We start from the raw sequence: 13,378 nt of genomic DNA, 5'->3' as shown, positions 1-13,378 counted from the left end.
TTGTTCCCTCTTACATGAATTACTTTTGTTATATTTTTCTTGCCAAGTTTACACAGTGCTTCGGGATGTCAGCATTTTTATTGCTGGCAAAGATGAGGACGATGAACTTTCAGTTAAATCATTATCTTTTTCCTATTCTTGTTTGTGCAAGGATGCTAGTTTCTGGTTGATACTGAGATCATTTTGAGGTTGAATACTATCCAGCTTGTGAGGCTCTTGGCTACATTTTTTAGTTTAAGACTTGCTATTTGAGTGTCAGTTGTTTCTTATTTGTTGACATAAAATTTCTGACATGCTCTGATGTCTGCTTAGCCTGTCATCAATCACAGCCTACCATTATCTTTCAGCAGTATTAGTTTTTTTTGGCAATTCAGTAAATGAAATGATTGGTTCCATTCTTGCACTGAAAAATAATTAAAATGGTATAAATGAAACCCTGGTTTCCTCTGTTGATGGTGGCATCTGTTTTGGCTGTGGATGTCATCTGTGATGTATGTGGTTGATGAAATAGGAATTAATAGGTTTTCTTTGTTGCGATGCTTTTGTTTCAATTAGAAGCGCAAATGTCATATTGCCATGTCATCTTGCTGCCTAACATAGGTAAAGTTTTTATTGTATACAAGGGGTTACGGATGTCATCTTAGAAATTCAACGTTCTGAGTCCTGAATATGTAGATTTCATGATGAACCTTTCCACTCCAACAAGCTGTAAGTGGTGTGTAAGAGGGAACCTTTCCCATAAGAATCTCTTGCTCTTCATTCATATTTGGGAGAAGAAGCAAACTGTGTTGGAAAGATTGCTGTTCATGGCTATTTGTGGAGATGGAGAGAAGAAAGAGGAAAGGAAGGTTCTTTGATTTTGGATGAGAAAGGACAAGAGAGGTGTTGGGATGACAAGGGCAGAGGTGGCCGTACTTTGGTTTGGAAGAAATGAAAGGTTTTGATCCACGGTATACTCTTTGGATGTTTCACTAATGTCTTCATAGTCTTTAAAATGAGTCTCAATTTTTCTCGTTATTTTTTTCTTTTTGGATTATTATGTCCAATTTTATTAAATATCTAACAAGATGAGACTGGATCTTGAGATCTCATTCTTTTTACTAACACATTGTAAGTTTATTATTTATTATTAATTAATAGCCCTTTGATAGTATATAATTATCAAAAAGGTTTTTTTTTATATATAATTGCATTTTTTTCTTTTTTCTCTCTCTCAAATCTCCAATAATGTTATAATGTACATAGAAAAAATAAAAAATAAAATCATAAAAATCTGCTATTTAATGGTTAGGATGATATTGTAAATAATATTTTTGATTGAAATTTGAACAAATCAATTTTGGTTCGAGATAATTTCAATCCAAAAAAGAATAAGCAATTAATTGATATTTATTCTTGTCACCAAATATTGAAAAGTTACAATCTATTTATAATAGATAAAATAAAAATGGTGTGAGTTTTGTATTTAATTTGTGGATACTATTTATTTTTACGATTCAATCACTTTTTTTTAAAAAAATAAAATTAAAAATGCTAATAAATCAGGTTACATGGGAAAGAAAATATATTTTTTATTTAAAATACACTTACATCAATTAGGTCAAATAAATAAATTTTCATCCTTTTATTGCTCGCTAGTACCCAAACTAAATAATTTTTTAAAAGAAATAGAATTATTATGATGCACAAAATTACAGCATAAAAAACTAAAGCATAAAATAATAATTCATCATCCATGAATTGTAATATTATTATAAAATAATTTTTTAAATAAAACCAGGAAATACAATCTCTAAACATGGATATGAACAAAAATAATAAATAATAAATAATAAAAATATTGAGTGTGTTTAATAAATAATCTCTAAACATGGGATGAGGTAAGCTCTCACCCAACTAATAAAACCAAATCAATTTTATCCATAATTGGCTTTAAATAAAAGTGTTTATTTAGTTTCCTAATTTAAATTCTGTTTAAATCCTAATAAGACGTCGGAGTTTAGAAAACTAGACCACAGTGTCGTTCGTTCAGTTCAAGTAACGGTCGAATATTTTTTGAATTCTCTGAATTTCTCTTCCACTATATAAATCCACTCTCTCTCTCTCTCTCTAAATCTCAACATTTTTCAATTTCTGCAAACGAAGAACTCTCTTTTCCTCTCTCTCTCTCTCTCTCTCTCTCAAGAAACAAAAATTTTGTTTTAGCCATTCAAATTCTCTGTATGAAGTTTGATTTTTCATGTGATCATAGCGAATTTCAAATTAGCTCAAAGGGAGAGTGTTCCTGACACTCAAATTCTCTGTAAGTACCCATCTCTCCCTCTCTCGCTATAATTATACAATTTGTTCTCAAAGGTATCTTTAACATCTTGTGATTATATGATTTGTTTTGATCATATTTTAGTGTTTTGCATGTGAGCTTTGTCTCGTTTCCCTCTTTGATTTCTTGAATTTATTAAGGGAGTGGAGAATTTTCATAAGTTGATGTTTTTTCGATCTTTCGTGATCATAGCGAATTTCAAATTCGCTCAAAGGGAGAGTGTTCATGACACTCAAATTCTCAGTATGTACCCATCTCTCCCTCTCTCGCTATAATTATACAATTTGTTCTCAAAGGTATCTTTAACATCTTGTGATTATATGATTTGTTTTGATCATATTTTAGTGTTTTGCATGTGAACTTTGTCTCGTTTCCCTGTTTGATTTCTTGAATTTATTAAGGGAGTGGAGAATTTTCATAAGTTGATGTTTTTTCGATCTTTCGTGATCATAGCGAATTTCAAATTCGCTCAAAGGGAGAGTGTTCATGACACTCAAATTCTCAGTATGTACCCATCTCTCCCTCTCTCGCTATAATTATACAATTTGTTATCAAAGGGAGAGTGCTTTAACATCTTGTGATTTTATGATTTTTTTATCATATTTTAGTGATTTGCATGTAAACTTTGTCTCGTTTCCTGTTTGATTTCTTGAATTTATTAAGGCAGTGGAGAATTTTCAAAGTTGGTGTTTTTTGGATCTTTTACATTTCAAGGTGCTTATATTCTTTCAATTAATTCTTACTTTTAAAGGATTAGGATTATAAGAACAAGAAACCCTTTAATTGGTTAGATTTTAATTTCACTTTCTATTTAACGGGGTTAAAAAATTTTAAATCGGTTTCTCATTACCTTGCAAAAATAGTTGTTTTTTTTCTATAATTTGAATTTCTGTTTATGTTTGTATTGTTAACCTCTGTGTCCATAGCAAATGAATTCTCCAAGTATCGTATGTTTGAGCTTTCTGCTGCCAGATTGTGTTACCTATTTGCTATCAACAAAATTGTTTGCTTGCTAATTATGTCAATTGGGAGCAGGAAATTGAAATGCTAAAAAATTAACCTTTCCTAATTTTATTTATTTTAAGTTGAAAATGAGTACTTGCATTGCGTATCTTTCCATACAAAATGATCTTAAAAATGGAACTCAATGAAACATGTTTTCTTTCTTCCCTATCATTTTCATGTTTTCTTTCCCATTTAGTTGAGGTGGTTTTTGGTGTAATGAATAATTGATGTTCACTGTACACTTAAAATGGTGGTGTGGCTTATATGTATATATAAACTTTTGTTTTTGGAAATTTCCCCGTATACTTAAAATGGTGGAGCAGCATATATGTATATATGAAACTTTTTTTTTTTTGCAAATTATGAATCCTGGATTTGCTCATCTTATAGTATCTACTCTCAGTTTGCTACGTGGGAAACACAGTTTTTTGCTATTCAGTTCATAATAGTCTAGTCGTGTCTGCTTTAAAGCAAATTATGTAACTCAGATAATATAGGCAACGGTTGCTCTTGCAAATTATGATTCATTGATCAGTATATGTTAATTCTTCAACAACCCACTTCAAGGTTGTTTGTTGGGTATATCATATTTCTTGCAGTATTCACTCCACAAAGTATATCACGGATGAGTAAGCTTCGCCACATTTTTTCCTGTCTCTTGGTTAAGGTGCTAATAGGCAGTTCAAAAGTTTCACCAAGGAAAGCAGAACTAATTAAAATGTCAAATTGATGATGTTACTGGCCAAAAAAAAGTCTTTTATCACTATTCAGACAGCGTTTCAGTTGTATCAGAAACCTTCCCTTGTATGGTTGTATTATTTCAGGGAGAAAAGTAGATCCCAAAAAGTAAAGTTGCAGTGTTGGCATGGACTATTCCTCTTCTACTTTCTGTCATAGTATAGAATTGTAATATCTTTTATATTTGTACACCAGCAGTTTCTAATTTTCTCGATAATTTGACTCCGGATTTTTTTCCCTTTTAGTGAATTATTCTTGAATTACTTTTGTTATATTTTTCTTGCCCAGTTTACACAGTGCTTCAGGATGTCAGCATTTTCATTGTTGGCAAAGATGAGCATGATGAACTTGCTGTAAGTTAAATCATTATCTTTTTTCTATACTTGTTTGTGCAAGGATGCTAGTTTCTGCTTGATACTGTGATCATCTTGAGGTTGAATGCTATCCAGTTTGTGAGGCTCTTGGCTACATCTTTTAGTTTAAGACGCTATCTGAGTGTCAGTTTCTTCTTTGTTGACATAAAATTTCTGACATGCTCTGATGTCTGCTTAGCCTGTCATCAATCACAGCCTACCATTACCTACCAGTAGTAATCTTTTTTTTGGCGAATCAGTAAAATGAAATGATTGGTTCCATTCTTGCACTGAAAAAAAATTAAAATGATATAAATGAAACCTTGGTTTCCCCTGTTGACGGTGGGATCTCTTTTGGCTGTGGATGTCATCTGTGATGTAACTGGTTGATGAAATAGCAATTGATAGGCTTTCTTTGTTGCGATGCTTTTGTTTCAATTAGAAGCGCAAATGCCATATTGTCATGTCATGTTGCTGCCCAATATAAGTACAGTTTTTATTGTATATAAGGGGTTACAGATGTTTTTTCCTTCTTGCAACAAGCAACTGATTTAGGGATTGTTGGAAATTTGTAATATCACATTCTTGATATTTAGTAACTAAATCTACTAGTGGATGTTTCTCGAGGCCAAATCTCTAGTGAGATTTGGGTATGAAGATGATTTGACATGGTAAGAAGAGAAATCCGTATATGCTTGTAACTGAAGCACTTGTACCCGGGTATTATTCATCCTATGTTCTTATTGACATTATTACAAACCAGTAATGCCAAATGAGAACTATCAAAGCTATTGATCTCCATTTTGAAACTACTCTTTGGCGTTTCTTTTAATTTAGTGACTTGTTTTCTCTTTAATGCTCGCAAGAGTAATGCTTGCAGAGGCTGCAGAGCTGTCTATATATTTCTAATGATGCAGTTCCTGTGCACCAAGTATCCCTTCTTCTGAAGGTTCCATGGATCGTTTGGGTGTTGTCAAAATAGAATCAGCTCAACGTATTTAAAATATACATTTGAATTGCTTGTTTCCTAGATATGTGGTCCGTACGAGTCCTTAACGTTTCCATCTACATATTGCATGTAATTAGGTTGTTAGTTTTTGAAACATGAAGGTCGTTAGTTTTTGAAACATGAAGGCTCCCTGCTTGCATTATTATAGAGCACTACGTCTAAACTCTAGGCAGCTTTGAAGACCTTATGAGATTCTGCCTTTCACAGAGAAGAACTGTGTGGTTATCTTAGCAGTGGAAGGACCCATTGGTTGGCAAGGAAAGGATCCATCAACACATTTTAGGTAGACCATTGGTTCCTTTGTGAATTCCATGATGTTTCTCTCATCATTTCCCAACGTCATTGTCTTTTTATGCTTATGATACTTTGATTTTATTTTTTTCCCAGCGGTGGTGGTTTTATATTATTGGAGAATTTGTTGTTCTTCAAGAGGAATTTAGAAGTATCTTGTTTTGCAACCGTATTCAGTGCTCTGTTGCTTTCTCGGTAGTCTTTCTAGAAGTTTTTTTTTTATCTGACATGGAACCTTGGACCATTATATTACATTTTGATTTTATTGAACTCAACTGTATTTAAGATTAGCTTATTAAGGTTGCTCTATCTCAAGGAATTTGTGGTTATACTTGTAGAAATTCAACGGTTTGAGTCATGAATATGTAGATTTATGATGAACCTTTCCACTCCAAAAATCTGTAAGTTCTTCTTAGGTGTGTAACAAAAAACTTTTCCCATAAGAATCTCTTGGTCTTCATTCATAGTGTCAGTTAGTGGTTCAAAACTTATTTATCTTTTGTCTACATGTATATTGATAGGTCTTTGGCAATGAGACAAAATTCAGAACCTTGGAAAAGGTTAATGGGCAGAAGGTAATTGTTTCTTGGTGTTTTATTCCACACATTTTGCTTCCATCATCGAATTTATCTTATTTTAGTATCTTCACCAAATCACGCTAATATTTCTGATGAAGTTTCTGTAAACATTCTAATTTGACCAAGGCATTCGAGACACATAGATAGGTGGATTACGTTATGACACGAAGTTCAAATGTTGTTGTAGGCTCTGAGTATGGGTGGCGAAACTTGTTATCTATAAAGAAGCTAGTTGATGCTACTGATCAAGGTATGCTCTCTTGTTCCATCAAATCTTTTCAATGTTGAAACTGACAAAATTATATTGAAATGCTAACTTCAGTAAGAATTATTTCACAATGTTTGAAGTAGTTAGATGATGCTTGTATTTTAGTTGTGCTCTTCCATCCCAAATAGAAATTTAGGCCCTTTCTTCTTTGGTGATCTGGAAAGTACAAAAAGATGGCATTTCTGAGCTCTTATACATTCAGTGTTGTAAGCTGCTGTTAGTTCTTATACATTTTCACTTTTTCTTTCTTTCTTTATGGGGCCATAACCTTTCTTGAGGGAAAATTTTAGTTTGTGTTTCAATAGAAAACTTGGCCAAGTTTTTAGGTAGCAGTAGCACATCAAAACTTGGCCAAGTTTTCTATTGAAACACTAGTAGCACATTCAATTTTCTAGAATGGGATCAGAATTCATCTTCACCAAAGATAGGACTGGCTTGTTTTTTGTTTCGTCTGTATGATTTTAGCTTTCGTTGGGATTTGGGGTGTTAGTCGTTCCACATATGCTATTTAGAGAACGTAATGAAGAGTAGGAGCCCAAAGGTGTTGGTGTTCAATAGGACTGAGCGGGATTTAGAATACAAGCTTTACAATCAATCAATAAAAAGTATCATAAAGTTGCAGTAGCTTATCATCAATTTAAGCATACGATTTGTTTTAAGCTTTTCTGCTTGCATGGAGCTTATGATCAATTTCATTGAATGAGCTATTTTTTTTATATGAATGTCCAGCTCAAAACCCTCTTTGGTTTCAAATAGTTGGTCTTGGTTGACTTGATTTCCATGTATTCAGAATCTGTTTGAAATTTGTTCTTTGTAAAAAATACAGTAGCGGGATCTTCATTTAGCTTTTAGGCTGGAAACTTGAGAACTAAAATGAATAAAATACGGAAAGGTTAGAGGTATCATCAATTTCAATAAATCTTTTATGATTTAGCATATTCTACTTGCAAGCATTTCAGCTAAATAAGATTTAGCATATTCTACTTGCAAGCATTTCGGCTAAATAGAATTTGGCTTAGAATACTATTAAAAGTATATTGAATTTGCAAATGGTAAAAGAAGAAATATTCAACATGTTTTTTATGGACAAATAACCTGTGTTTTGATTGGAGGAGATTTATGCTTCATGCATCTACGTATAATATATTTGATAGAGGGGGATATGATGAAATATGTATTTTCTATGTTTAAAAAGATTAATGATTTGTCATATATATATATATAAAGAAGTTCTTGTCCTAAGGGTTCAACTATTCATTATTTTGATGAACCAAATCATTAATTTTTACAAGTGATTTTTTTTTTACAATGTATTTTTCCGTAATAAGATTTTCTTTTAAATATATTTGGATATGCTACCTTGAAGAAATAAATAAAAATATCCTTTTACTAGAAAACCAAATGAAAAATCAGTAATGAGCTTTGACAAGCTTAAAAGATATTAAGGTTTTTTTTTATTATTTGAGGGGAGAGGGGAGGTAGAAATTTCTGTGGGCGGGGGGGAGTGGACTAGGCAATTAGATTAAACCACTATAAAAATTGAGATAATGATCATAATATCATGATAATTTTATAGAAAATAAATAATAAAAATTAAAAATTTTATTTTTTAATTAAACTAATGTTAAATGATAAAATTATTAAAAAAATTAATAAAATAATAATTTAAATGAACTCGAGTTAACTTGTTAAATATACAACTAAGATTATTAAACTGAGATGACTTCATAAAAAAAAATTAAAAAACTCAATTTCCAACATATGCAATGTTAAAGGTTAAAATCAAGGAATAAAAAACATATCTATAAGATTTGGGATAACTTTATAAAAAGTAAATTGAAAAAATTACAAAATTCAATTCACAAATAATCTAAAATTAAATGGTGAAATTGAATAAAACAATTGAGATGTTGGAAGGTGAAATTGAAAAAATAAATTAATTTAAAAGACAAAAAAAATCGAATTAACCTGAGTTAACTTTTGAATTCATGAGCCTAATTTCATAGGAAGTAAATTAAAAACAATTACAAAGTCCAATTAAAAAAATATTTAATAGAAAAAAAACTTCATGATCCAGAACATGAGATTGTGACAATTTAATAAAAAATAAAAAAAAAATGTAAAGCATAAGTCTTACAATAACTTAATATTCAAGGATAAGACTAAAAAAAAATTGGATTGTTGAATAGTGAAAATTAAAAAATATCAAAAAAATAATTATACAAAATATTATTTAAATAAATAGTGTTTTATGAGTATGACTATAATTTTTTATTAACCCAAGTTTTGGAAAAATTAAGTAAATACTCTTATAATAAAATACATTGTTATTTGTTTTGTTTTTTTATAATTCGAAGCATAAAAAATACTCTAAAAATAATTATGAAACACCTTAAATTAAAAACTAAATAATCAAAATAAAAATTAAATAAATAATGCCTCAAATCTTTAAATATTTGAAGGTGAGTAACAAATTAGTAGAAGAATTAAAATATTAATATCTTATATCTTTCCGAGTTTGAAAGGTGACAAGATTTACCACTCAACCTTAAGTTTTCTGACAATTTTTTTATATATTACGATAATATTTTTAAAAAATTTTAAATTTTAAAATACTAATAAATCATATTAGGTTATATGGCCTTAAGTTTTTTATATATAGATATAACGCCTCCAAGAAATAGAATTATTATGATGCACAAAATCACAACATAAGGAACTAAAGCATAAAAATAATAAATCTTCATCCATGAATTGTAATATTAAATAAAACCAAATATTGAGTGTGTGATGGGATGAGAGGAGCTCTCACCCAACTTTAATAAAACCTAATCAATTTTATTCATAATTGGCTTTAAATAAAAGTGTTTAATTAGTTTCCCAAACTAAGTCCCAATAAATCCAGTCGTCGTTTAGAAAATTTTCCTTGACCAGTCTAAAGCAAGAGAAAAACCAAATGTAGTGTCGTTCGTTCAGTTCATGCAACGGTCGAATATTTTTTGAATTCTCTGAAATTCTCTTCCACTATATAAATCCAGTCTCTCTCTAAATCTCAACTTTTTTCAATTTCTTAAAAAGAAAAACTCTCTCTTTCTCTTTAGAAACAACATTTTTGTTTTAGCTGTTAAAAATCTCTATATGAAGTTTGATTTTTCATGTGATCATAGCGAATTTCAAATTCGCTATGAGGGAGAGTGTTCATGATACTCAGATTCTCTGTAAGTACCCATCTCTCCTTCTCTTGGTATAATTATACAATTTGTTTTCTAAGGGAGAGTGTCTTTAATATCTTGTGATTCTATGATTTGTTTTGATCATATTCTACCGATTTGCATGTAAACTTTGTCTTGTTTCCCTGATTGATTTCTGGAATTTATTAAGGGGGTGGAGAATTTTCAAAGTTGATGTTTTTTGGATCTTTTAGATTTCAAGGTGCTTATATTCTTTCATTTAATTCTTACTTTTAAAGAATTAGGATTATAAGAACAAGAAACCCTTTAATTGGTTAGATTTTAATTTCACTTCCTATTTAATGGGGTTTAATTTTTTTTAAATTGGTTTCTCATTTTCTTGCAAATTTTTTTACTATAATTTGAATTTTTGTTTATGTTTATGTTTGTGTTATTAACCTCTGTCCATAGCAAAAGAATTCTCTAAGTATCGTATGTTTGAGCTTTCTCCTGCCAGATTGTGTTACCTATTTGCTATCAACAAAATTGTTTGCTTGCTAATTATGTCAATTGGGAGCAGGAAATTGAAATGCTAAAAAATTAACCTTTCCTAATTTTATTTATTTTAAGTTGAAAATGAGTACTTGCATTGCGTATCTTTCCATACAAAATGATCTTAAAAATGGAACTCAATGAAACATGTTTTCTTTCTTCCCTATCATTTTCATGTTTTCTTTCCCATTTAGTTGAGGTGGTTTTTGGTGTAATGAATAATTGATGTTCACTGTACACTTAAAATGGTGGTGTGGCTTATATGTATATATAAACTTTTGTTTTTGGAAATTATGAATCCTGGATTTTCTCATCTTGTAGTATCTACTCTCAGTTTGGGAAACACAGTTTTTTGCTTTTCAGTTCATAAATTTTAGTCTAGTCATGTCTGCTTTAGAGTAAATTGTGGAACTCTGATAATATGAAGAGGCAGTTCTGCAGGATCGTATAGGGATAATATAGGCAACGGTTGCTCATGCAAATTATGACTCATTGATCAGTACATGTTAATTCTTCAACAATCCACTTCTAGGTGCTTGTTGGGTATATCATATTTCTTATAGTATTCAATCCATCAAGTATATCACGGATGACTCAGCTTCGCCACATTTTGATCCAGTCTCTTGGTTAAGGTACTAATAGACAGTTCAAAAGTTTCACCAAGGAAAACAGAACTAATTAAACTGCCAAATTGATGATGTTACATGCCAAACAAAAGTTTTTTTTATCACTATTCAGATAGCGTTTCAGTTGTATCAGAAACCTTTCCTTTTATGGTTCTATTACTTCAGGTAGAAAAGTAGATCAAAAAAAGTTCAGTTGCAGTGTTGGCACGGACTATTCCTTGTTCTTCTACTTTCTGTAATAGTATAGAATTGTTATCAGAAACCAGCAGTTTCTAATTTTTTCAATAACTTGACTCAGGATTTTTTCCCTTTTAGTGAATTGTACTTGAATTATTTATGTTATATTTTTCTTGCCGAGTGTACAAAGTGCTTGGGGATGTCAGCATTTTCATTGTTGGTAAAGATGAGTATGATGAACTTGCTGTAAGTTAAATCATTATCTTTTTTTTCTATGCTTGTTTGTGCAAGGATGCTAGTTTCTGCTTGATACTGAGATCATCTTGAGGTTGAATACTATCCAGCTTGTAAGGCTCTTGGCTACATCTTTTAGTTCAAGACTCGCTATCTGAGTATCAGTTTCTTCTCTGTTGACATAAAATTTCTGACATGCTCTGATGTCTGCTTAGCCTGTCATCAATCACGGCCTATCATTACCTTCCACTAGTATTATTTTTTTGGCAATTCAGTAAAATGAAATGATTTGTTCCATTCTTGCACTGAAAAAGAATTAAAATGATATAAATGAAACCTTTGTTTCCCCTGTTGACGGTGGCATCTCTTTTGGCTGTGGATGTCATCTGTGATGTAAGTGGTTGATGAAATAGGAATTAAAAGGTTTTCTTTGTTGCGATGCTTTTGTTTCAATTAGAAGCGCAAATGCCATATTGCCCTGTCATCATGCTGTCTAACATAAGTAAATTTTTATTGTATATAAAGCGTTAAAGATGTTATCTCATGGAAAATGTAATTATAGAAATTCAACGGTCTGGGTCATGAATATGTAGATTTCATGATAAACCTTTCCTCTCCAACGATCTGTAAGTTCTTCATGGGTGTGTAAGAGGAAACCTTTCCCATAAGAATCTCTTGCTCTTCATTCATAGTGTCAGTTAGTAGTTCAAAATTTAGGTCTTTGGCAAAGAGACAAAATCCAGAACCTTGGAAAAGGTTCATGGGCAGAAGGTAATTGTTTCTTGGTGTATTATTCCATACATTTTGCTTTCATCTTGGAATTTATCTCATTGTAGTATCTTCACCTAATCACGCTAATAATGCTGATGAAGTTTCTGTAAAGATTCTAATTTGACATATATGTGGATTGTGTTATTACACAAAGTGCAAATGTTGCTGTAGGCTCTGAATATGGGTGGCAAAACTTATACCTATAAAGAAGCTAGTTGATGCGAGTGACCAAGGTATGATCTCTTGTTCCATCAAATCTTTTCAATGATGCTAATGACCAAGGTATGCTCTCTTGTTCCATCAAATCTTTTCAATGTTCAAACTGACAAAATTATTTTGAAATGCTAACTTCAGTATGAATTATTTCATAATATTTGAAGTAGTTAGTTGATGCTTATATTTTAGTTGTGCCCTTCCATCCCAAATAGAAATCTAAGTCCTTTCTTCTTTGGTGATTTGAAATGTACAGAAAGATAGCATTTTCTTAGCTCTTATACTTTCAGTGTTGTATGCTGCTGTTAGTTTCGATATTCTTGCAATCATTAGGCTATGACAATTGCATTGAATGAGCTATTTTTTTATGTGAATGTCCAGCCCATAAGCCTCTTTGGTTTCAAATAGTTGGTCTTGGTTGACTTGATTTCCATGTATTCAGAATCTGTTTGAAATTTGTTCTTTGTAAAAAATGTAGTAGCAGGATCTTCGTTTAGCTTTTAGTTTCTGAAACTCCACCATTTATCTTTGAACTAAAATGGTTTCTTAGATTTCCCATGCACTCACCGTTTGCGATGGAGTTATGGAAACTAATTGTGGAACTTGAATACTGCTGCTACTGTTAGCTATAGAGAGTGTAACAAATGGGTTGTATATTTAATTGGCCGGGTCGGGGCCTTCATTCTTCAACCAAGCCAACTGTTTGAAACTGGTCTGTAGTTTGGGCTATATTTTTCAAGTATGTTGAGCCATTGAAGACTGATCACTAACTTGAAAGATGAAGATCTTTTCTAGCTGAGCAGACAAAGGAATAGAAAGGTGAACTTGGATGCTCAAAATATAGCCCAACTACAAGGGTTATGAGTTGGATGTTGCATTTTTCCTTGAGATGTATGGTTTGTTTTACTTCTTTGCTAATTGCGCATCTCAATTCTTCATGCTTCCTTTCTTGCAGCTTTACTGAAGCAGTGTTCTCTGATCTTTGCTTTGCTTGTCTCTGTTTATATTTAGGAAAGTATAAGCAATGTGTTGATGATTTTTGTGCTTACTGGACTTGAAAAGTCTTTCTACAC

General features: G+C 31.3%; 1 long non-coding RNA gene across 1 annotated transcript; it reads left to right on the top strand.

Moving 5' to 3' along the window:
- The first annotated feature begins 642 nt into the window (after positions 1-642).
- On the top strand, positions 643-12,368 carry LOC105138809 (uncharacterized). The gene is made up of 3 exons (XR_844860.1): positions 643-705; positions 6,190-6,192; positions 12,039-12,368. It is a non-coding gene; the product is annotated as an uncharacterized LOC105138809 (long non-coding RNA).
- The last annotated feature ends 1,010 nt before the right edge of the window (positions 12,369-13,378 follow it).

Source organism: Populus euphratica, unplaced genomic scaffold (genome assembly GCF_000495115.2).
Source record: "Populus euphratica unplaced genomic scaffold, PopEup_1.0 scaffold159.1, whole genome shotgun sequence".
NCBI lineage: Eukaryota > Viridiplantae > Streptophyta > Magnoliopsida > Malpighiales > Salicaceae > Populus > Populus euphratica.
The sequence above is the reverse complement of the archived record's forward strand: the minus strand, read 5'-3'. Positions and strand labels throughout refer to the sequence as shown.